At 37.5% G+C, this 27,413-nt stretch overlaps 1 protein-coding gene across 1 annotated transcript in view; it reads right to left on the bottom strand.

The window, feature by feature from the left end:
- The window catches only part of LOC141433200 (afadin-like), a 123,334-nt gene extending 96,530 nt beyond the window's left edge, over positions 1–26,804 (bottom strand). The window contains 2 exon segments of the mRNA XM_074095127.1: positions 13,225–13,296; positions 26,449–26,804. The gene's annotated coding sequence lies outside the window, so the exon portion shown is untranslated.
- Positions 26,805–27,413: the final 609 nt, after the last annotated feature.

Genomic DNA, 27,413 nt, shown 5'->3' with positions numbered 1-27,413 from the left:
TGGCTTCAAGGATTGCTAACCGAAATTTGGTCTCAACAGAACATAAATAGTACAATATAAATGTTTCAACAAGAAGTCACAGGAACGCCTGCAAACTATGGTCAACGATGACCAATTTATACATATAGTTTTCTTAGCTAAACATAAAATATGTTGCTTCTACGTATGAATACTTATAGGTGTGCATTAGTTGCATTCCAAGCAACAACGGCAGCGCCAAGCTATGTACGTAGAGATGTAAGTACGTAGAAATAGTTTAACGTATACGTTTCGCGTTACTTGGAAACGTGTTTCCTATTTTAAATTTTCATCCGAAACCAGTTTATTAGTGTAAGCTGTCAGAAACCGAACCAGCCGTCGGCGAGTTGTTATGGTTGGTCTCGCTTCCGCTATTTGCCTGATTGTGCCTGCACCGTGCTCTCGCACCTGGATAAGTAACGAGGAACGGTTTTTAAAACAACATATCATTGACGGGTAAAGATAAACTCTAGAGGTGCACCGCTCGTTTTAGTATTATAAACACATCTCGTCTAATATGAACCAATCATTTAGCAGGCCGTTGCGATATTTTGATATGAATTAACAAACCAATGATAAATGGATTTCATTCATTGAAGCAAGTCTGAAAAGCAGCGTAACGTGAGCCTCTAAACTAAACGCACGCCATATTTTTATATACTATAGGTACATAAGCAACGTTTCCATTTCCACCAATAATGTGCGAGGATGTGTTGCGAGGGATGTGTTTTTCATTAACTAATAGAAACGCTTCATTTACACATCCTCGCACAGCACATCTCTGGTGGAAACAGCTGAGCGGAGCGAGGCGAGGTAAATGAAGCGTTTCTATTGGTTAATGAAAAACATATTCCTCGCAACACATCCTTGCAGATCTCTACGCTGCTTTAGGCACGAGTATTGTTAAGAGACGAGAGAGAAAGAGAGAGAATTGTGAGAACTCTTAAGAATGAGCTGTGTTATACTTTAGTACCCATAACACAAGCTTTGCTAAGCTTACTTTGGGACTAGGTCAATTGGTGTGAATTGTCGCGTGATATTTATTTATTTATTGAGGCGGAGTGGAGACAACATTTGAATTTTCTTTTAAAATAATTCGTCCTTTCTGCACGTCTCCGTCTCCGCTCCGCTAGACTGCAAATAGGAAGGAAAATGTTTTTAATTGTCGTATTGAGTAGGGAGCGCAGAAGAGTTGTCAATTGCGTTGGAACTTCACGCTTGATTGCCGACCTTGCCCCTTCCTGTGCTGCGGTGAACTGTGCGGACCAAACAGTATGTTGTAGTAACGCTGGCTAGACTAGCATCACATCTTATAAATCATACAACATCAACATAAACTCGAACTCGAATTAGATATGAATAAAAATAAACGCTTGTGGCATGCGCGCAATTTTTTATGCTTTCTCAATAGGAATTTGGATGGTACGAAACGAGCGGAAGTAAACCAGTTTCTAATATTTATCACCATCTGATATAACGTCTCAACGAACTTAAATGATATTTTTTTTATTTTAACTAAAAATGGAACCGACTTCAAAAACCTTGAAAATAATTTTCTACTAGTTTGAAGTCGGTGCCTCAGCACGAGCCAGCCGGAGTGGAACTATAGTCGTCTACTTCACCTACATATAAATATATTGAGCTTCAATCACTCCTGCTGGCTCGTGCTGAGGCACCGACTTCAAACTAGTAGAAAATTATTTTCAAGGTTTTTGAAGTCGGTTCCATTTTTTGTTAAAGTTTTTTTTTCACAAATTTGTGATTTGTAGCCAAAGTGCATCTCACAACGATTCCATTAAGCTCAAACACAGCATAGTTATATCACTTTATAACAGAGTACCTACCGGTACCTACGGTCTTCTTTATCTATGAACATTGTGTTTGAAATAAATGGAATATTATTATTATTAATAATGTGTAATAATTCTAATAATGTGGACACTAAGGGGTAACGATTTCTTAGAATAATGATTTCGAGTAAATACCTATATAACAAATATTATTTATTTAGGCTTTCGATATTCTAGACGTATGTGTATCAAGTTTATGACAAATAATATTATTCATTTTGTATTTCGATATTAAATTCATTCGACCAGTCGTGTTGTATGTGTCGGCGGCCGATCGTAAAATTCGCCAGATCACGAAAGGCATATCTTGAAATGGCGCCATTTAATGATATGCCTAAACGTTGGCCAGGGATATCACGAAGTGCCAGAGAAACAATACGGCAGATCGATTAGAGCAATGCATTCGTCGATATTCCTAGCTCTATACCGGGCACATCGTGATATGCCGAAAAAAATAAAAATTTATGCACGACGAGCGAAGCGAGGAGTGATATAGTATGAATTATGACCACAACACCGATATAGCAAACCGATAGAACCGATATGGCGGCGTTTCATGATATGCCTAGGAATTTTATGATCTGCCTATACGTCACTAGGCAAATCGTTAAACGGTGAGTTTTGAACGATATGGCGGATGTCCCTTAGCCAATTCATGAAATGGCGCCATTACACGATTTAACGATCGGCCGCCGACATATGTATTTCGAACGTTATAGATTACGAACGTTATTCATTTAGGCTTTCGACATTCTAGACGTATATCAAGCTTATGACATTTGATTTTAGATGATATGCTACGTAACCCATTAAACGTATTACGGAACTAACTCAACGCGAAGGACAAGTGCATTCACAAACCTAACACCGCTCAAAGTTAAGCTATTGTAGGTTGTAAGTATACCAGATAAAAAAAAGTCTCAAATAACATCATTACTGCCTCTGTAGATTCTGGTGTAAAATAAAAACACCTACGTTCGTTAGTTCGAACAGTTAACTTTAACAATGAAAGCCGGGATGCCGCGAACCATACACGCGAGTTATAAATCATGTAAACACAAACAATCTATTTTCCATTGAACACGTTAATTCCGTTTAACGTGGCCGCGTAGCGTGGGAAAGTAAGCGGTTACTACGATACGACGTGCGCAAAAACTGCGCTGCGCTGCGACCCTCATGGCAAGTGCATAGGGGCGGAACAAGTGGACCTACCCGGGACTACCCAGACGCCCTTGTTATCAATGGGTTTGTTACCACTTCTCATTTCTCGACATTCCACGAACGATGAGTTGAATACTTGCTCTTTTTGTGCAGAGGGTCGTGTAGTGTGAGGGCAAAAAAAAATTCTTTAGGTTAAGAGGCTTCAAGTACGAGCATGTTTACCTCATTCCATTAAGCTGAAATTAAATACTTACCTACTCATACTATTATCGAAGGGGTGGCATTGCACACACTATTATGTACATTCTTAGTTAATGGATTGACGTAAGTAAACCATTTTATCCTAACTAATAAATAGGTAGATAACTCGTAAACGGTGTAGCACTGAATGTACCATTTTCAAATGCCTATAAACCCTAATGGCCGCGCGGTGCGTTGTGCAGTGTGCACGTCTTAGCACGAAAATATTAACCAGCTGATCGCGCTCAGTTTTTTTGCCCGACCCTCGAAACCCTGTATGTAAGTAAAGAAAGAAAGAAAAGAAATACATTTATTCACAACACAACAATAGACAACACTAATGAACAATATGTGGTTTGGTTTGGTCATATAACTCCTTCAATAGGTGTTGACTATTTATTACTTTTCTTTCAGCTATGCATTAATTTCCTCATAACCGCACTAAATACCCAGCACAAAGCGGGACTTTTCTGCTCTAGAGCAGAAAAAATGTATGAAAATGCAGTTTTAGATTTTTTTTTATTGCACGACCAAAGAGGTAACACAAGTATTGTTGCTATAAAATTAGCCTGCATAGTGTAAAAAAATCTAGTGTTAGGTTGGTCAACCTGACGGTCTAATGAAATTTGACAGATTGCGTACAAAAAAATGTTGCTACCAATCCTACCAAAAATAGTAAGTAGCCGTAAATTTAAAAACTAAAAAAAACTTTGTGTTTGGTTGGCCAACCAGGCGTTCATCCGAAATTTGACAGATCGCGGGTAAAAATATCTGCTATATATACTCTCTGCCAAAAAAAAGTAAGAAAAAAAAAAAAAACAAATTGGCGGGAACCTTGCGAATTTTCCGTGGTCATTTTTTGAGAGTGCGAACGTAAACTTACAAAAATGGAATCATCGAGTGCTAGTGACATTTCTTTCCTATTAATTGTTTAGCTTGAGTTTTTTTTTTCGTCTACTATTCCACTATTCCTGTAATAGTTGAAAGAAAAGCAGATTATGCACCTCGCATTAAGTAATTTATATTGCCCTCGTGCAACAATCTACTATTATTATTTCGACAAGATCGCTCACCTGAGCCAACTATTCTACCATTGCTTGGTAACCGTATTGTAACCAAGTATTAAAATGTACCATGTAAACCATGTTCTGTGACGAGCAATTTTTACGACACAACATCTTATTTAAAGCTCCGCGTAAGGCTTATTATAGCGATCCAGTAAATTATCTGAATGTCGCAGACTTGGATGCGACTCGCCATTCACAAGATCGCGAGTTCGTTAATTCAAGTTACGGGAATCGCGAAACCAGATGCCCGTGTGCGACTCGGAACGTTGGCAAGATGGTGACTGCCGCATACGATGCATGTGTATCTAACTCGCCTTAATGTTCACAGACCTCGTCAACATTCGCTCTCTACCATAGCAAACGATTTGAAAAAGGCGAAGCTAACTGCTGCGGCAGTCATGCGACAAGAGGGCGAGTTAAAAGAGTTACTGCACGATGCATCCCGAGCTTGAGAACGTTGTCCCCTCGTGTGAAGACTCCCATGTCTGTTATGAGTTATGAAATGCGACTGTACTGTTAGGTATATGGTGTCACGTCACGCAATACTAATTGATGTCTACGATGTTATTACACCGTCGTGTTGTCTTCACTCAGCCGTTTCGTTCTCCGGTTGCGCTTATGCGGTTATCTCTAAAACTACGTGTAGCATTTAAAACCGGCTTTTGTATTAGTCGTGCCCTCGTTACAGAAATGCAGCGACCAGTTTAGCTCTCCTTTATCAATGTCAAGACGAGAGGGCGATTTTCGGCGACCATTTTATTCTGACCTTGACTTTTTTATTTTTGTTACACCTCCCTATTGTTTGAATTATTAATTTATATGTAAGTCAAATTATAGAATAACCACCCTAAAATAATGCAATACAAAAAGGCAACGAGCCACTAAAACCGAATATTAAAATAAATAATCCACCCACCCATAGCCTTTTGATATGCACGAGACTATCGATTGATTTTAATTATTAAGTAAATCATTAACTAGGTACTTAAAATGTGGAGTCGGTATTGTCGAACGGAATGCAAAGGTACAAAGATAAAGGCATGACTCACATGGAAGGCACGCGAGACACTGCCGAGAACTAAGCTCCACCCTGACAACCTTAGCGCTTAAGTACAGGGTTATAAGGTAGCATGCATTATTATGACACTTCTGTCGCACAGTGCAGCTACTTCATGTCATGAACTTTTAAACCTAATCCTAATCAAGCACCATGATTAAGACCTAAAATTTTATAAACCTCGAGGATACAATTATTGCGCAATTTCATAAAGTATAAATTGTTAACCCAAACCTTGAAGACCTTGATGATACCGAAAAACTTTTAAACAGTAATCGACGCGATTACCTTTACTAACATTTACCAATGCATTTAATTACCTCTTATTAAATATTTATCTAAGTACTTGCTGCCCGCCCCAGGCTTGTATGTACGGGTATTATCTATTCTGTGGTACGGGTGCGCTTTTTTTTAACACTCTTTCATACAAAGTACAAACCCTGTTTGTCCTGCCAATTAAAAAAAAGAATTAGCCAAATAGGTTCAGCACTTCAGCCATTCTAACTTTGCGAGTGATGATGATTTTGTTACATTCTGCAATTGATTTGTATTTACATAGACAGAAAGACCTAGCTAATGTAATGAAGATATCATATCTATTGGCAGTGATAGTAGGGCAGCAGTTCGTATACGTAGTCCGGGTTTCGTTCAGGTGCGTCAGAGAGAGCAGGCGCGATGGCATTACACCGCGACGGGCTAGCGGCCGCCCAGAGCCGGGTGGGGTGCCACGTTTTGCGATCTGGGCACAAGCGCACAGCACAGGTACCGGCTAGGAGAAAAGTGTGACACGGGTGGCATTAGATGGGATTAGCGTTCACCGCTGTGAATGGCCGTGACCGGACCAAAGCGGACGGACGCGTTCACTATCGATGAAAGCGGGACCACGAAATACGCGATTACATAGCGTTACTGATTGGTTTTCGCGAGACAACACTATTTTTTGAAATGCACGAATCGTGGAATTAGTTACGAAATTATTTTATTGACAATCGCCTTAAAATTCGGCAAGTTCATAAACTTGTCTTTAAATTGTGTAGACAAACACAGGATGTGATCTGAATGTTCAGTAACTTTTTGCTCGTGATGGGGGCACTGTTTTTGGATCGATAACCTGAGTATGCCAGGCACAAGAACAGATAGGAAATAAAACTATTTCAAAGTCCCTAAACCAGTAATGGAGTGAGGCAACGGGATACGATCAGCCCCGGTGTCGTACCTACTTTATCGACCATAGAAGGGTGCACGAAGGGCGAGTCGGAGCCTGGCACCAAGTGTACCATGCAATGTGTACATCACGCAGGTTCCCTCAATGGGTAACCAGACACGAAAAATGACATTCACTACTTTTTCACGTCGCCACGATGACACAGATTTTGTGACTTGTTAACTACCTAGCATCGAAAGAAAAATGCTCTTTCACACGAATATACCTAAAAAAAATATTGTTAGGCCAATGTCGTTCAACGTCTGCACTTAAACGTGCTGAAAGAACCGCTCGGTTAATTGTACTTACTTAATTTGGAAACAGTCGAAATAGTAAACTACCGTGGATGAAAAAGATAATCTCAGACAATACCCGTCTTGCGCCATTGATGTTCAGACAAAAGCGAGATGCCATTACAAGCCATTGTTTCCAAAATCATTTTGCAAGTCTGTGCTTAAACGATAAATAATACGTAATTTACTTACTTACTCATTTCAATATCACGTTATATTTTCACCGCTATGAAATATTCTCACAATATTGTAATTGTATTGACACTAATCTGTCTGATTAGATATCAATCAGCAAGAGCTACCTACCTACTTACCTTGTAGCTTATTATATTAACATGCTCAGACGTAACTACGACTTAGTTGACAGTGACCCAATTTAAAAACATAATAAACACACTTATTTCCAAGCCAGTTACAATATTTACCAATATAAAATAGAACAAATATATGTAAGTATGTATGTATTGTTTAACGTTTTATTAACAAGTATGTGTATAGAAAAATAAATTTCGAAGGTAAGTAAGTTAAGTAGCTACCTAAGTTAATTATTTTTGTTTTATTTTTCGAAGCAACAGCAAGTTTTTCCCTGTGGTTTTTCCGAATTAAATAAAACGAAACCCTCAATCAGCAAGAAGATAGATACCTAAGCCAATCAGTCGGACTGTGTGGGGATCAATAATGGATGGCTATTTATTTTCGTCAACTAGTTTCGTTAAAAAAAAAAAACAAAAGATTATGTGTTGCCTTGGCCTTTCGAGCAATAAATAAAAAAAATAAGCAAATAATCGCGCCTTATGGGATCTATTTCGTCCATTCAAGATGACATTGGACTCTAGAAGGTCACAGAAGAAGGGGTTCTAAACAGGGCTTGTTAACGTTACCAAATTCACACTATAAGTAACGTTACATAACGGTAAAATCATAAAAATACCCAGTAGCGGTATTAAAATATAACGTTAATTGATAACTGAACATTACAGTATCGTTACCCAATTAACGTAACTTTTACCTATTCTTAGATTATATATTTACTTAGATACACAGTCCCGAAGAAAACTTTCTAACAATATCCCATCCTTTTTTCTCATTTTTGAGCCGGTATTCACACATTTTTTACGCAGCATTTAGCCATTGTTGACAAATGACACGATCTCTGGTCAAAACAAGACTAATCTTAAAACTCGGAACTCAGTTGAAAACTTCCGAGTTTTGTAGTACCCATTTTTCCGTCTGATTGTGTATCTAAGTAATATATAATCAAAGGGTAAACTAAATTTACTTTACATTATGATTTAACGATACTTTTGAATTAACGTTTATTTTATGAATAGCTTAATAACGCTACCATTTTATACCGGTAAAAAGTTGTATAAGTAACGGTAAATCGTTTAACGTTAATTACGATTTAACGTTAAATCTGTTTGACAGCGATAACGTTACCAACTTTTTAACGGTATTTGAAGCCCATATTCTAAACATTTTTTGTGAAGTAATAATAATATGATGATGATGATGACGAATAAAAGAAGTAATAAGATGAAGTCATAATTGTGTTTATTTTGTAAATAGATAAATACGTAATTTACTAACAAAATAACACAATACGTACTTTGCATACATAATATCTAGTATCCATAGTACAAGCTTTGCTTAGTTTGGGACTAGGTCAATTGGTGTGAGGTGTCCCATGATATTTGTTATTATATTAATTCTAATTATATTTATACATTTAATAACTGTGTTACGTGGCTCCACTCTCATTCCCTGTGTAAAAAAAATCTACTCGTACTTCCTGGTATGGAGTTCAAGCTTTTTTCCATTCCAAATTTCATCAAATTCGATGCAGTGCTTCAGTTGTAAAAAGTAACTATTTGTATATGATTAAAAGTCACAATTAGATCCAAACTCGCGGTTAAAAACTAAAAATAATGTAGAGAATATTTCTTGAGTTAATAATATTATAAACGTTTCGTTTCTTACAGAATGTTGTTTACCTCTGCCCCGTTCGGTATTTTATAGCAAGATGTTTCTGTTTTGAACAAAATAGAATAAGTTTTTTTTATTGTTTTTAAATTATGATATTATAAATTGCAAAGTTTTAATCTGAATAATATAATGTGTATTTTCCCTACTAATATTATAAATGCGAAAGTAACTCTCTGTCTGTCTGTCTGTCTGTCTGTCTGTCTGTTACGCTTTCACGTCGAAACCACTGAACCGATTTTGATGAAATTTGGTATATAGGTATTTTGAACCCCAAGGATCAACATAGGATACCTTTTATTCCGGTAGAGGGCGCCACCGCGCGATAACCTAGATCAGCGCAGACGAAGTCGCGGGCTTAAGCTAGTTTTATTATAAATGCGAAAGGTTGTAAGTGTATGTTTGTTTGTTACCTACCTCTTCACGTGTTAACCGCTGAACCGATTTAGATGAAAGTCGGTATACAGATAGTACAAGTCCCGGGGAAGGACATATAATAGTTTTTATCCCGGTAAATTGCATATTTCCCACGAGATAGTAATAATAACGAATTCTACGTGAACGGAGTCGCGGGTAACAGCACTAGCTGACTAACTATAATGAATAAATGAAAGTAATATTGATGTCTTCGATATTTTAATTAGTATTAAGTTTGGACTGTACACTAAATTCAATTTATTAAATGACTTCCTAAAGCGTGCACTATAAAGAGCCTAACCCCCGGCGCAAAAAGATGGGTGTTATAAGTTTGACCGCTATGTGTCTGTCTGTCTGTCTGTCTGTGGCACCGTAGCTCTTAAACGGGTGGACCGATTTGAATTCGGTTTTTTTATTTGAAAGCAGGTTTTCTAGCGATGGTTCTTAGACATGTTTCATCAAAATCGGTTCAGGTTATCCTTCTGTCCATTCCTATCCTGAACAGACTGTAGTTCAGCCCGAAATCCAAAACGAACGGAGAGTTCGTGTTTGTATTATAATTATCTAAACTGTTACATCAACATCGATTCGAGCAGATGCACATTAGTTAAAACAAATAGTAAATCAGCGTAAGACCGTTGTATGTACTCCATTCACGCGCACTTTACGTTTCCCTACACAAACCAACATTAGCGTTCTTCGCTCGATAGCGAATTACCAACATTTTGGTTTGTTTGCATAAGTGAAAGAAATATTCTCTTACCGTGCTTCATTCTAGAACAAGTTTGTTGCATAAAGACTTTTCTTCCGTAGAATAAGCAAACACGGGCAAATATTTCGGCTATGACGAAATTTCGACCAATGAATCATGCGTAGCATCCAATGGTGCGTAAAGCTGGTATGTATAGTAGGTATATCCTCACGCACGCGTATTATGTAAAAGTATTTGTTTAGGTAGTAGTGTTAGTCGGTGGTAGGTGCACCGAGCGCGTTCCACTTGCAGTCTAATTGAATTAGTGGCAATCGGCTCTGCTGACGCGTTGTACTCCGTGGTTACTGCGCCAATGCGAACAATGCTGGTACCGCCCCTCCATTCAAACTCTCTATCCGATAGTTAATACGTATCCCACTCACCATGGCAAATGGCATAGATAATAACAAATATACATATACTCCTATATCTTCAGAAAATTTATGCTTCCCATTCATACATTCATCTTCAATTTGCAGCTTAAACAACCAAGAGAGTTTTCATTTATTACGTAAGACGATTTAGAGGGGAGGGGGGTCGACCATGTCTTATTTTTTCTTACAAGGGGGTGGGAGGGGGTCTTGATAGTTCTTACGTAAGATCACAAAAAAGAGCAAAGTCAAGATTATACTTTGAAAAAGCGCGCACTCTTATAATATGCGTATAGGTAAACGATTTCCATGGCAACGGATCCGCGCCGCCCGCACTGCACTTCTCGGGAACTCCCCGCTTTTAATTTAAACTAGTCGTCACTTAATTGTTGTGTAGACAGACAGCACGTCGCTAAATATCCAAACGTGTATTATTTTTTTTCCATATCGAAAATACAAAAAACCAATATTTTTTTTTCTTTAGATTCTTACGTAATAAATATGACACAGAGGGGGAGGGGGTCTGCCCATTCTTATTTTTTCTTACATAGGGGGGAGGGGGTCAAAAACTGACAAAAATCGTCTTACATAATTAATGAATGGCCCCTAATATTGATTTAGCAGTTAGCAGTTAAAAAAAATCGTCATAGTTGCTTTTATAACGTATTTTTACCCAGATAAGTAGGAGCGCATTTTTTTAACAAGCTTTTATTTAGTTTCACCTGTCCCGTTGTCTGTCTGTCTGTAGTCAAATCTTGCAAGTTAAATTTGATCAACTTCCAGTAGTCAAGATTGACATGAAATTTGGAATACTTATGTAAATCGCGTGACAATACAATAATCTGGTAGTGACATCCTGGTAGTCCAGCCAGGATCGTCTCCGCAGGACGGAACTCTTCAACGGTTAATAGCATCGACTTGAAATTTGGTATGCAAATGTAGTTTGGGTGACAATGCAAGTACAGTCAACAAAAAGTACAGTCAGTAAAAAAAGCTTGTACTTATTAAAAATGAAATTTTTATGTTTAGGTTAGTTTTAACTTGAGCATGTTTTAATATAGGTAATGTTTAATCCCTACTAATATTATAAATGCGAAAGTAACTGTCTGTCTGTCTGTTACGCTTCCACGTCGAAACCACTGAACCGATTTTGATGAAATTTAGGTAGTTTGAACCCCAAGGATCAACATCCTCCAACCAATCCTACCTTTTATTCCGGTAGAGGGCGCCACCGCGCGACAACCTAGATCCGCGCAGACGAAGTCGCGGGCATAAAGCTAGTATAACATAAATATTGAAAATGGAAGCCCAAAACAGAATTATTTTCGCCTCTCATCAGTTATTTCATATGCTTTTAAATTCGTACTTGCTATTCGGCGATTACAAATTTGTTGTTTTTGTGGCGCGCGGAGTTATACCCTTGCGGTGCGAAAAGCAACATGACACCGCATCCGCCAAGCGAAGCGCCTCTGTCGGACCGAACTCCGTACAATGACCTATGCAACTAGGCTATTCCTATTGTCTATTCGATATGACTGAAGAAAGTCCCCATTCATTTCATGTCGTTCTCATCTCCTAATTCCTTCCTAATTCAAATGAAATCAGTAAAACTGACACCAAATTATCGGTGCGCAATATGCAGAAGTTTACGAGTAAGTAGTAAGTACACAGTCGAATCATTTGATACCGGTATCTGACTCACCGTAGGTAGACCGTCCTCGCAATAAGTGTCATAATGGTCTTCCGGGTAAAGCAATAAGATGTTAAGCAGTTTGCAATGTGTTTTTTTTTGCGTGAAAAGGTTCTACAGTGGGTAACAAGTTGATTCGATAGTACGCTATAATATGCATAATGTACTTAAGTACATTTGTGATTTCATTATTATAGACATTCACTCGTAATCGTAAATGTCGATTTTGCTAAGAAATTGATTAATCTCTTCCGTTGGTGCAATAACTCTAAATAGTCGACATCCACTGCCACCCAGGTTTCGAGCTCATGGCAGCCAGTGATAATGATAGCGTACGACGTGGTACTTAAAAACTGGTTATAGTAAATACTTATGCTACTTACGGGCAGGCGGGACAACGCCAACGTGAAAGTTTTAGCCAGCGATTAGTTTAGTATGTTTATCTCGGAAACCTGATACTACATTGACCTACATGTTAATCTACAAAATATTTCCATCGACATCAAAATATTTTGGACACGCATCAAAAACCGTAAAGAAAACTGTCAAAATGTCAAAAAAGTAAACCTCACACAACATAAAAATTGCACATACATAGGTACGTACATGCACCTCATAGAGCTCTAAGCTAAGATCAGAACAGTTCTAAGATGTTCATGCATTCTAAGTCCAACACAGATAGAAAATCTTAAGGAAAAGGGCTTGGCCGCAGGGACACACACAGCTATGATTGAGCGGGCCCTTCTGTGTGGAGAAAACGGCGTGAGAAAGTAAAAAGACGCAATCAGCGAGTGAAAAGCTCGCCACAGCAAGTACGGGCAGCCCCTTGATAGAATGCTTAAAAATTCAGGACATAGGCCAACGCTCGACTCCGTTACGACTATGACCCACTGATGTCAGTTTCACATTACTATTTATTACTTAGCAGTGTTTATGGCCATAGCCCTTTATAATTGGGAACATTTAATGTTGGGTTATTTGCCTCGAAACTTGTAAGAAAGTTTAGATGAAGACATCTTAAACAAGTACAGACAATTAATAAATCATTTGGAGTTAGTTAATATACTTAGTAGGATTTTCTGACACGCTCCGCTATTGCTAACTTAAACTATCGGGACTTACGTTAGAAAAAGTATTCAGTCGGCAGTAGACAGCAGCTGTTAGCGTAATCAAGTCAAAACTACGCCATGCTATCTGCAACAAGCGCAATGGTTTCATGTTATTAGTTGCGCATACATAAACTTACATGCGCTTGCAAGTAGGCTTGCAATGTAACAAAAGACAAATCACCAGTTAATAGTACATTGTGTCTTAAGGGCGGTAAATAAGGAATTACGAACGAGAGTCTATTAGAAGCCCGAAGTCGAAGACTGAGGGCTTTAATGAGTCGATGTTCGTAATTCTAGTACCGCCAGAGCGACATACAATGTTTTTCATCACGTTTGCGAGTAAAATTTTATATTTGTAAAAGAAAAAATATAATTCTTCCAAATATTGCCGACACCGCCGCCTGCGCTCTTGGCCTCACCGCTCTCCCCCTCCGCAGCATGTGCCTGAGCCGCGTGTGCATGTGGTTCTTCTGCTGCGCAGCAGCAGCAGCGTGCGCAGAGCAGCATTATTACGGGCAATGACTCATTTACCGACCTTGGGCTTCATGACAAGAAAATTAGTACGCGCAATGCAAAAATGGTCTCGCCGGAAGACCAGCGCTGGCTCCACCCCCGGAGTCCGCATTTATGCTGAGGTGGGACCTTTTTCACACACAATTTGAAAGAAGAAAGGAAGAAAGAAAATACGTTTATTCGGAACAGTGACTTAAAATAATTACATAAAAGAAAGACAAAGAAAACAGTGTAGGTATAGGTTATTGTTGACGAAGCGGACCCACCTCAGCAAAATGCCGGCTAGAGCTGGCACTGGTCTTCCGGTGGGACCATGTGGCCGTCATTGCACGCTGCACGTGCGACTGGACCGTGTCTAATTGTGAAATTTAATATTAATGTTTGTTTGATTTTTTGTTGTTTTATATTTTAAGTATACTTTTATTGTTTTTTTGTAGTAATAATTGTATGTGTTTTGTGTGTGGAATAAACTTTGCCATTTTCATTTTAAAATGACTCATTTACCGACCTTGGGTTTCATGACAAGCACATTAAGGTCGAGGGTTTTATTTGGGAGGGTTGCACTCAAGGTAGCCTGCATGTTACGATACTGTTTACGAGCAAGTGTGATGAAAAAAAATTTGTCGCACGCAATTGGGAAGACTTAGGGGCTGTTTCACCATCCATTAAATAGTGTTAACTGGCGGTTAGGTGTGATGCCGTCTCTATTTTTTTTGTTCGAATAGACCGAGACGGCATCACATTTAACCGTCGGTTAACGCGAATCAGTGGATGGTGAAACAGCCCCTTAAGTCATCTCTTCTGAGCAAGAAGAGACATTGTTTAGATGTGCTAATTTTTTCCAGCCAGATACTCGTATCGTAGATACACAATTAATTGCCTTGTATGGCGATACCCCAAAGTAACAATTAAAAATATTTTTTGATCTTAGTACCACTAACTTTATTTACCACTAACGACCCGCCCCGGCTTCGCACGGGCAAAGAAAAAAAAATGGCCAAGTGCGAGTCAGACTCTTGTACGAAGGGTTACCTATACAACATTATACATTAGCATAAAACGGCAAAAAAAACACGTTTGCTGTATGGGAGCCCACCTTAAATATTCATTTTATTTAAATTTAATTATTTATTTTTAAAGTACATTTATACAAATAAATAGTACCTGTTGCCGTGATTAATATCGAGCAAAAAAATCACGTTTGTTGTATGAGATCCCCCCTTAAACATTTATTTTGTTCTGTTTTTAGTATTTGTTGTTATAGTGGCAATAGAAATACATCATCTGTGAAAGTTTCAACTGTCTCATCATCATCATCCCAGCCTATATACGTCCCACTGCAGGGCACAGGCCTCCCCTCAGAATTAGTGGGCTTGGGCAGTAGTTCCCACGCGGGCCCAGTGCGGATTGGGAACTTCACACACACCATTGAATTGCTTCGCAGGTTTGTGCAGCTTTCCTCACGATGTTTTCCTTCACCGTAAAGCTCGTGGTAAATTTCAAATGTAATTCCGCACATGAATTTCGAAAAACTCAGAAGTGCGACACGGCATCTATTCGAACAAAACAAACAGAGACGGCATCACATTTATCCGTCAGATAAATTTAATCAATGGATGGTGAAACAGGGGGTTAGTTTATACTGACGACTACTAGTTTGTACTAACCTTATGGTTAGTATAATTAATAATTGTGAAAACTAAACCTATCTAGCTCCTTAACAGCTTTCGGAAGGTCGTATAAGTAGCGTAATAATAATAATCGATACTTTACCTATAGTTAGAAGAAGGCAACTTAATCGCGCGATAAGCGACCAAACCATAAAAATTGGTACCTACCTGCTTGGGATTGTTCGCAATCAGTCTATTGAGTCACGGCGTGCATCTGTGACTCATTGAGGCAACGACCCGAGCGGTACCCCAGATTTATTATGTGTTGCAAATTGAAGAGATAAAAGTTCATAATATTGATGCTCATGTGACGATAATTACAATACTTACCTAATAAAATAAATTTACAATTTTAACCCACAATTTAAATATTGTAGAGAGGGTTAACTCTTTTTCTGACGGCCAGATCTACTTATTGCCATTGTGATGCCAGTTCGTAAATTAACGTAGGTTCTGTGCGTGTTCTTGGATAACAATCATCATCATATAGGTATTTGATCTAGGTACTCAAATAAAATTTAAATTTCATTACGATATGTCATAAAATGGAGCTCAACTGAAGCTGTCACGAAACGATAAAGCATCGGATATGGAATAGGTGTGCTGAGTGTTCGAGGATAAAGCCCATACGAGGCTAATTAGAATGTAAAACCTGTAGCGGCGCAACTCGGGAATAGATATCGGTGTGGTCGTATAGTAAGTACTCGTAGTACGCATAGGCATGGCACGTGTCACGATTTTGATATTCAGTCGTCCAAGTACCTTAAGCAAACAGAAGAGGGCGAAGGTATCAAACAAACCAATGTCTAAGATTGATGTCATGAACATTCAACTAGGTTATTTATTATAATATTCTACCCATAGTTAGACTGAAAGTCAACATTTTAATAAGCATGTATTGATAAAAAAAATCATGAGCAATTTCATAACATAAATGCACTCAGTCGATACTAAAAAAAGTCAGAAAGGGGTAAACGAGATTTTAAATTTTTTGGTGTCCAAGAACTGACTCTCGAAACAAAGAAATCATTTTGCTTAATAATCGAAGACTGTTGCGTTGCCTAACAAGGAAGTCTGTTCGTGGGTAAATTAAATATTATGAAATACTTAATTAATGTTGGATTCAAAGAAAACCTAGGGTGTAGTTAGTAAAGAAGAACAAGAAGTCTTCTTATTTCTAACCGATCCGACGTTTTTATTTTGCGTATTTCATAAATTAGCCATAAATTTTAAGATTTGTTTTCGGGGGATGAAAGTTACCGTAATTCAAGGTCTATTAATGAAATAAACAGAAAATGGCAGATTTGCAGATCCGACACTTTTAATAAGGATGGGCGTAATTGTTAGTAGGGCGTAGTTTTTAGACTGTTATATCAACAAAAACCCTATATATCTCGCAAAATATTTATTTATTTATATTTAACTTATGTGGGATGGTCTCATTCGATTCAGCGCAAAAAAAAAACATAAAAATGACACCTCACTCGCCTAGTTTGTATTTTTTAAGCGTTGCCTCCTGCCCATACACCCTGGGAGGGGGTAGGACGTCTAAATTTTGGTAGGACTCGGCAGATCCTCATTTCAAGATGAAGTTATAAACAAAGTTTCATTGATGTACATAGAATCGAGAGTAGATTCGATTACACTATGTTGCAGTTATGTTGTGTTTGTGTTTTGAAATCCCTTTTTAATTGTGCCCAGTCTAAAAGTTACGACTGCAACAGGCACCAATTAAATATTTTAGCGAGGTTGCATACTCTTTAAATAATTTAATGCTAGCTGTTTTGCAGTCAATGTGTAATTTTCATCTAAAAACGTCAAAGCGCAACTAAAAAAAATTTAATATTACATATTATGATTATCAGCGTAGAGTTATAAATGAAGTAGAATTACTGACTTAGCAAAACATACGAATATCTTTTAAAATAATAAAGATATTCAGAAATAAATGAAATCAACTAACTTAAAATGAAAAAATACTTTTGCGGTGTCTGAGGTTTTCAGTTATTTGATTAACACCTTGTATATATTTTTTTCTGCTTAAGTAGACGATATTGCATAAAAGTTGAAACATACAAGACAACATCTCATTTTTTTTGCTGTTTTGACGTAGGTTAGAAAAACGCTTGAGCTATCGTGTTTTCAAGAAATAGTATAGCGAAAATATTGCAGATCAGTTACAACTTGCCGCTATTTAAAGGTTGAACACGCCAAAACTTGGGCACACAAAAATTCATAAATAATAATTATAACAATAAATAACATTATGCTCTCCATATTTAATGTCAAATTTAATAAGCTTTAAAATAACATTTAGTATTTTAGTTAGTGTCTGCAAGTAAGCCATGTATCGAGCTTTCCTACGCACGCACGCGGCACAAAGACTTTGCACGCTCTCGTTAGGATAGGATACCTTTTCGTCGCCCAGGTCCATATCTTTTGGAGCTCAGAGACTGATTTTAGTTCTTCGTCTTTCTTTTTCAAAATCCTTTTCCTACTAAGTACTCCATTACTCATCCACAGGCCGCAGTTCTGGACTATTCGGCAGGTCACATACTTTGGGTACCACCACAATCCCGATTGAGTTGTAGGTACCAATACATTACTGATTTTACGTAATGGCAACTGGCTAAATCTCACCAAAACGGGTGGTGAGTCGTGTTTTCTTATACAAGGCAGCAAACGCTTGTATCTGTAAACGCTTGATAAATATCGCCGTTTATTGTCCATGTACTGATAAACGAGCGACCTTTTTTAACAGAAATTGTAAAAAAAAAAAATTTTAACTCGCATCAACGTGTGGCACCTAGTTCGGCAGCTCTTTTGAAAAGATAGTAAGGTTTCTCAAAAACTTTTTTGATTAGGTGAAGATTTCCGGAAATAATCGCTCCCAAAGTAGCAAAAATTGAGCCCCCCCCCCCTCTATCTTGTAAACCGTTTGTCCAAAAATCTGCAAAAAATGTGGAAAGGTAACGCTTAATAAATACTTTCAACGAAAATTGGTTTCAACATGATCGGATATACCGTTTTTGAGTTATTGCCGAAAAACTGCGCTTCTCAACAAAAGGACGTAAGCGCCGTAAAGATACGCTCTTTTTCTGGTAATAGATTTTAAACTGTAGTAAGTGTTTTAATTGTGTTTTAACGCACCTAATATTACTTGATTTTTTTCGTAATGGCTACGGAACCCTACCTTGGGCGTGTCCGACACGCTCTTGGCCGGTTTTGAGTTATTGCCGAAAAACTGCGCTTCTCAACAAAAGGACGTAAGTGCCGTGAAGATACGCTCTTTTTCAGGTAATAGATTTTAAAACTGTAGTAAGTGTTTTAATTGTGTTATAAATAAATAAATATAAATATATAATAGACTTTATTTTGACTTAAAATCTTCAGGAGCTTCTGTTCGACTTTTATACTGGTATAAAACTCTTGCCCAGGAATTTGTTTAAAGTTCGCTTTTATGTATGTCTCGTCGTCCATCACAACGCATTCAAATTATTTTCATATAGTTTTCGCGACCCTTACTTTGCCGATAAGTTCTGTTTTGAGTCTCGATCTGGTGCGGCCTGGGCTTTATATCTTCCTAGTCTTGCCCTACGTCACAGAATAACTAATAGTACTACTTTGTACCCTGAGTTTATCTCTCCGATTTCAACAAAATTTGGGAGGTAGACTCAGTCCATGATTCCGAGCTGGAAAAACAGGGTCTCCAGATGCGTCCCCAAAATATTCAATGGATGTGTCCGTTTTTTTACGAATTTTTCTCAATTTTCGTATATAAAATAAGTAGGTACCTACACAAATCACTTGCGACGCGTCCAGCGTGCGAGCCGAGCGGCAAACCGCTGCCGTGCGCCTAATGATAAGGCGCGCCGGCCGAACGTTCCTAAACTGCGGAGTGTCCAACCCTTGCCTACGTTTCATTTTTTGAACATAGGCGACATACGACATAGAGATATTTTCACTTTTTAGCAACATCACGAAATTATATCTTATGATTTGAGGCAAAAAAAATTACAACACTTTCTTCCTTGTTTTTATTCTTGACTCCTTGCAAGCCACCACTTACTGGATTTCTGTCTATTGTCAAGCGTTCATGGAACGTTTTTAATACGCGACAAACCATAGATTGTGGACATTTCAGTCTTTTCGCGATATTTCTGCAGGACTGTAGCTATGCATTGGATTTTCTACATGTCCGTGCAAGATACGTTTGCGCTGTTGATGTTGTTTGCTCGACATTTTGGCAACGAAAAAATAAAAGCAGAAAAAACATTCGTCATATTATAGACTAGTTCTTTGTCAATAAAAAATAATTTACAAAATGTGTAAATCTCCATTTTTTGCCTAAAAATAGCCATTTTTGTATGCCCAAGTTTTGGCGTGTTCAACCTTTACAAGGTTTCCGCAAATGAAATAAGATCACGACAGAGCGAGGTTCAGTGGTTCAGCGAAGCGCTACAACTTCCTGCGCCGCTGTGTCGCATGCGCAAACGCAACGGTCGCGAGTCGCGACGAATGCACCACCGTGACGCGCTCTGATGACAATCCGAATGAGGTGTACCGTACATTTCGGCTAAACTACTCGCTGAAATGAGAGTCGCGGGACTATTATAACTATACTTACCTACTTTTCTGTCGTTCATAAAATTAAGTGTCATACATTATTATGTACTTACACATACAGGTTGTGCCGTAGTACCACAACAAACTTAAAGGGGAGATAGGTGGGTAGGTCATGTACCAGATAGGCAGACGTAGAAATTTCAAAATTTTTTTGACTACCGGTAAACTCATGTTCAACGTATGGCATGTTGCACCATCTTGTTGCATCCATGTCCCACTGATGTGTTCTTCAAATTCATGCAACAGAGTCCCAAAAACACCCAAAACGGAACTCTCATCATTTCTTTTTGTACGTGGCTGCCTTGTTTGTTTAATATTGATTGTCGAACCAGTTTGCTCGAACTTTTCGACCCAAGATTTAATAAAATTCACACCCCTTCCCTTTGAATTGTCCATAAGAGTCAATGTAAGATGTACATTACGAATTTTTTTTACGAACAACCTCTTTTAACGAATTATCATCCATCAAAAAAAGTGTGGCGTTTACTTGCCCGAATTTCAGTTGCCATACCAACGTTAGCCATAAAATATATAGAACCATGCTGTTTTCAGGATTTTTTTTAATGTCATCATATAGAATGCAGTAGATTAGGTTAGGTTAGTTAAATATCAACTCTAAAGAAATTACTATTTCAGAAATAAATTACTTTATGGCAAAAGAAAATTCTAGAAAACGTTACATTCAGGCATATAAAATTCGAGCAAACGATAGGATATACCTAAACTTGGAAGATTTCGTACAAAACACAAAATGTTTAGAAAAATATTACTTGACTTTTTTGACCCTATTTTGAGCGTGTCCAACACGCTCTTGGCCGGTTTTTTTAGTGTGTGTGTGTGTGTGTGTCTTACGCGATAGGTAACTCCGCCCATTGTGGGCCGTCAATAGCTTCGTGGGCCCTCGCATACTTTATGAAGACACTAAGAATAACAGCCCTTTACAACAGCACTTTATAAAATAACAAATTGTTCATTGAATAATCTCAAAAAATTTGAAATAATATCCAAAATAAAAAAGCTGATGAATGAAGTCTAGGTGTTATTTACTATGTCTGTTAAAAAAAAGTTAGGACTCAGGAGGATATGCCACATAACACATTGTTCCAGAGTCCAGGTACTTCCCATATATCAAATTGCGTCCAAATTCATTTAGCAATTTTAGCATGAAAATAAAAACTAATAAATTGTCAGCAATTTTGCCATTGCTTTCAGAGTAGAAATTCATGAAATAGATACAGTACAGGCCAAAAATATATCACCTTTATATTTTTTCCCTAAACTGTTTTGGACTAACCCACAATTTTGTTATCTTGTAGCACGTATATTAACTAACAAGTATATTAGGCCATGTAATGAGTTTTCTATGAAATAATATAAACAGCAAGATGTAGGCTAGGCACACCATTTTTTTAAAATGACCAAAATGTAAGGTTATGAAAGTTAACATTACTTAGCCATAAGAAAATAAAAGTCAACAAAGATATACCTAGCAGATAGTAGGGTACTTAATAATTAGTGGCAAAAGCAAGGGTGAAAGCCATTAAAAAAAAAAAAAAAAATTAGTGGCAAAGCCTTTTGCTTCGATTACAGATTTACAACGCCTAGGCATAGTGTCAATAAGAGCGTCAATTGTGAATTGGGGGATATTTTACCATTCCTCCTGAAGTTGAACAAATTTGGCTTGTGTTAATAGCTCTTTTTCCTTTTAAATGTCTCTCCAGCTCTTCCCATAACGATTCTATAATGTTAAGCTCAGGCTATTGACTTGTCCATTCCATCAGACACGCGACGCCGCGTAAACCACTCTTGTACGCGTTTAGCTTTATGTTTTGGATCGTAATCCTGCTGGAAAAAGTTATATGCAACCAAGGAATCATTGTGCATATCGAAGCATTACATTCTGGAGAATATCTAGGTATACATTTTTGTCCATTATACCTACGATTCTGTGAAGAGGACCCATTCCTTTTGCGGAAAAAGCATCCCATACCGTAACAGAACTCCCTCCATGCTATATTGTGGGAAGTTAATATTTGGGGCCTTATCAAGTGCCTTCAGGACAACAAATCCACTTCATACCGTTACTACCAAAAAGCATAAACTTGCTTTCATCGCACCAGAGAATGTCAGATCACTGCCGTGGTGTCCAGTTAATATGTGCTTTACACCAAGCAACTTGTATCTTTTTATTGTTTTCAGAAATAAGCGGTTTCTTTACAGGGCATTGTCCATGTAGTCCGGAGTGCTGTAGGTGACGCCGTACAGATCGTATGGAAGAATTAGGCTGCCCTGCAACCGATATTTCTTTAATAATGTCTGAAGTTGTAAACATGGATTTACACGACACTTACGCAAAATATTACGATCGACGACAGAAGTAGTGCAATGCGTGGACCATGTATTTATTATTGACTATACATTTCGTAGTCCTCAAGCACTTAAGTAAATTGGTTACTGCTGATCTGGAAATACCAAATTGCTCCGAAAGTGCCTTATGAGTATATCCTTGCTTATGGCCTGCAGCTCACTTTACACTGACAGTTGTCCAAGTTTTTTGAACCACGAGTCTTTGGCATGTTCAGATCATTATTTGATTACTAGCTTTTACCCGCGGCTTCGCACGCGTATACTATTCGGTCTGGTAGTTGCAATTGAAATTTTCGGGATTTTACAAAATTCCCCTGGAAATTTCCAAAATTTATATCGTGGTTTGTGTTGTGAATAACTGTACAAAATGCTAAAATTACAAAATAATAATAACAATAATACACGGATGTATGGGGTCCCTTAGTTACAAAACTATCCCGTGGAAATATCGGGATAAAAAGTAGCATATGTGTTATTCCAGATGTCCGGCTACCTACATACCAAATTTCATGCCTCTAAGCCCAGCGGTTGTTATTTCGAGATTTTATCCCTATCCCGTGGGAATATCGGAATAAAAAGTAGCCTATGTGTTATTCCAGAGGTCCAGCTACCTACATACCAAATTTCATGGCTCTAAGCCCAGTGGTTGTTATTTCGAGATTTTATCCCTAGTTATCCCGTGGGAATATCGGGTCAAAAAGTCACTTAAGTGTTATTCCAGATGTCCAGTTACCTACATACCAAATTTCATGACTCTAAGCCCAGTGGTTATTATTTCGAGATTTTATCCCTATCCCGTGGGAATATCGGAATAAATAGTAGCCTATGTGTTATTCCAGAGGTCCAGTTACCTACATACCAAATTTCATGGCTCTAAGCCCAGTGGTTGTTATTTCGAGATTTTATCCCTAGTTATCCCATAGGACTATCGGGTCAAAAAGTCACTTAAGTGTTATTCCAGATGTCCAGTTACCTACATACCCAATTTCATGACTCTAAACCCAGCGGTTGTTATTTCGAGATTTTATCCCTATCCCGTGGGAATATCGGAATAAAAAGTAGCCTATGTGTTATTCCAGAGGTCCAGCTACCTACATACTAAATTTCATGGCTCAAAGCCCAGCGGTTGTTATTTCAAGATTTTATCCCTAGGTATCCCGTGGGAATATCGGGTCAAAAAGTCACCTATGTTTTATTCCAGACGTCCAACTACCTAATGAATCTAAGCCTAGCGGTTGTAATTTCGAGATTTTATCCCTATCCCGTGGGAATATCGGGATAAAAAGTATCCTATGTTTTAATCCAGGTTATAAACTAACTTTCCGCCAAATTTCATCCAAATCCGTCCAGCCGTTTAAGCGTGAAAAAGTAACAAACATACTCACTCACTCACTCACAAACTTTCACATTTATAATATTAGTAGGATTGTAATGATAGATGTACATTAACTCATGAGTAAACAAAAGTTCTCAATTGGTGGTTTTGAAAATAAAAAAAGAACAATTTTTTTTATCTTTCCCTACCCACAAAATATAAGAATTTATAATTTTGAATGAATTTTCGAAACTCTTCAAATATTCACTGTATATACAGTGGTGGTCATGTAATTAAGAACGATTTGAAGTTCCAGATTATTTTTAACTAAATCATGTCATGTGTAGTCGTGGTTCCTTCTTAGAAGTAACTAGTTACGTTATGAAATAGCCACATGAATAGAGCAAACGGGATTTAGAATAAATAATAAAATTGCTGTCATTTTTTTACAAATTTTGTTTTTATTCTCTTTAGTAACAAATTAAAATAGTAATGAAGCTGGACAAATAATTAAGAACGATTTATTGAACTGCTCGAAAGTTTTTTTATTTGAAACTTAGATTAACTAAATCACACTAACGTGAAGTTTGTACAGAAAAAAAAAGGAATTTAATACATTTTAACTAAAATTAATAGTAAGTAGCATGTCCACGGCTTTTTATTACTGCCTTACACCGGCGAGGCATTGAATCTATCAATTTTTGACATTTCGCAAGAGAGATAGAGTTCCATTCTTCTAAGAATACGTCATACAGTTCTCTTAAATTGCCACACTGTCGATTTGAAACCTTTTTCTTGACTTCGCACCAAAGATGCTCTATTGGGTTAAGATCGGGGCTGTTGGCTGGCCAATCTAAGACAGAAACTGATTGCGATGTGAGGAATTCCTTAACGGTACGTGCAGTATGCTTGGATCATTGTCATGCTGGAATGTCCAAATAACCGGAAGCACGCCTTCAGCATATGGTAACATTGTTTCTTCCAGTATGTTTTGTATTGAAATTGATCCATGTTTCCTTCTATCAGCCTATCAGGTCCAACACCATGTCCAGAAAAACATCCCCAAATTTTTACATTTCCCCGCCATGCTTTAAAGTCACTTTTGTGTACTTTGGGTCGAATGCTTTATTTGAAGGCCATCTTACATATCGTTTGCCATCAGAACATACCCTATTTATTTTTGTCTCGTCAGAAAAAAGAACGTTTTCCACTGTCTGACTGTCCAGTTTCATATCTTCTTGCAAATGCAAGCCGGGCTTGCCTATGACACCGTTTCAACATAGGCACCTTCCTTGCTATCCTTCCGTGCAACTTTTCTTCTACCAAACGCCTTCGAATAATGCGTGCCGAGATTGCTGAAGGGTTGTTTTCGCCAAAATATTTTTCTTAACTCATTAGACGGTATTAGACCCTTTAAAAGGATTTTGTTTTGCCAAACGAACGATATTTCGATCATCTCGACGAGATGACTTTCTTTGTCTAGGTACACGCGGAACATTTGAAGTAGTTTGAGACGTGGCAAAATGCTTTATGGCGTGGAAAACCATAGTTTTTGAACATTGCAGATGATCGGCTATGTGTTTATACAACCAATTCTTGTCGCAAAGTTTTATTATTACTTCTCTTGTAGATTTATCACAACTTTTATTTTTCCCCATTGTTTTTATATGAAGCAATCGCCTTTAAGACTTTTACGGCACTAAATAGCGCCAAAATTATTCGAATAATAACCTAAAACCACAAAGCGGCCGTCCGTTCTCTATATAAATTTGAATAAAAAATAAACTATTCAGCGTTCTTAATTATATGACCAGCCAGTAAGCAGTAATACTAGGTTTAGATGTAATGTATAAAGTTTATATATTTATTTTTTAGCCAATTATATGTATAAGTGAGTTTACCGCTAGTACGGAAAAGTTTTACGATACCGAGAGAAGTACAAAAATATACATGCAGTTAGTAACACTTGTCAGTTTGAAAAAATCTTCTCTATAAAAAATCGTTCTTAATTATATGACCACAACTGTATAGTGTAATTAATTAAAATGATTCAAGTGAATTGGAGACAGATGGTCTTTTATCTTAAATAACTTACAAGCTGTTTATTCTTACCTTTCATACTAATGTGCGTAGACACAGATTTTCGAAATAGATTTCAGATGGGCAAAACAAGCAAAACAAACAAAACTAAAATTAAGTGTTTTTTTACATCTTGCAAAAACTATGGAATATATATAAATATATATTTAACACTCATATCAAGACATTTTAATTAATTGCAAAGTAGTTTTTAAACTTCCTTTTTTACCTCAGAAGTAACATAAAAAAATTCTATATTTTTTCATGTTACACCATAACGCACAGATGTTTGAGTACAAAATTGTAATTAATTGTAACTAGTGCAACAATTCAATTTGGATCAGTATTGGTACAGTTTGGAGCTAATTAGCTGACAGGTAGTAAGTAGACAGACACACGACCTATAGGGTTCTGTTTATGGTTTTAAAAGGTAAGAATAATGTCAAGCAAAACCATGGAAAAATATTTATTTCTAAATTCAGTTAATAACGAGATTGAGATGTCAACGCTGCCGCAATACATTTAAACTTCAGAATTATTGCAAGACTTTATAATAATAATTAAACGCAAAATATGCCTTCTACACTTGAACGTTTGGGTGCAAAGAAACACAGGTTGTAATAAAAGTAACATACCTACTATTAAATACTATTATGCTAATACTAACCTGTAAGATGAAATAATCCTTTTCTTATTAACACAGCAAGACTTTATTCACTCATTTTTAAACAGTTTCAACTGAACAACAACACTTGAATAACTTTGAAATTAGTCGTAAAACTTTTCAAGGCACTACTAAAATAACACGACACAATTATCGTTATCACACTTTACGTAATTGTAAATCGAAATGGATTCTACAATGTTATTTATAATATGTTTACCAAGAAATCATTGCATGACAGCATGGTGTGTGTATATTTCACCAAATAATATTTCTCAACGGACGGAAACAAACTTGACGAGCTCACTTCACTACGACAAGGCACGCACGCACAAATAAATATACAGATAATAAAATAAAAAAATCTGTGGGAAAGGGAAGGATAGCTAGACTAAAACTTTATTTTGTTAAGTTGGCTAAAAGTGAATTAGTTAATAAGCGTCTACGACACGACATGATGATCAAGCTCCAGCAAGTCAATAGAACAGCAGGGCTACTACGACAGAGAACATTATTATGCTACTACAAAACTCGAAAATCGAAGTTCGTGTTGTGCGGTCCCTCTGACACTTATACTATTTAATACGAGAGCGAAAGGGACCGCACGACTCGAACCTCGAGTTTCGTAGTAGCCCTGAAATCCTACTCGCACGGATACGACCCCTATTTCGATTTAGTACCTACATTACACTACACCGACTACACCTCACCTACGCCGAACAGAACATCGAATATCAGCAATCATGTGCATTACTAAGTCGTACATTCCAAATTGTAATTTCTGAGACGTACAATAACGACGCCAAGCAGGGCTACTGCTACAACGCTACTACGAAACTCGAAACCCGAAGTTCGTATCGTACCGTCCCTCTCGCTCTCGTATTAAATAGTATAATATTATATGATTCCGGCTTGAATTCCCAATTTAAAAATGGACGCCGACGATATGATTATCATTGATAGTTTTA

The sequence above is a fragment of the Choristoneura fumiferana genome, chromosome 12 (assembly GCF_025370935.1).
Source record: "Choristoneura fumiferana chromosome 12, NRCan_CFum_1, whole genome shotgun sequence".
In the NCBI taxonomy this organism is placed as follows: Eukaryota; Metazoa; Arthropoda; class Insecta; order Lepidoptera; family Tortricidae; genus Choristoneura; species Choristoneura fumiferana.
The sequence above is the reverse complement of the archived record's forward strand: the minus strand, read 5'-3'. Positions and strand labels throughout refer to the sequence as shown.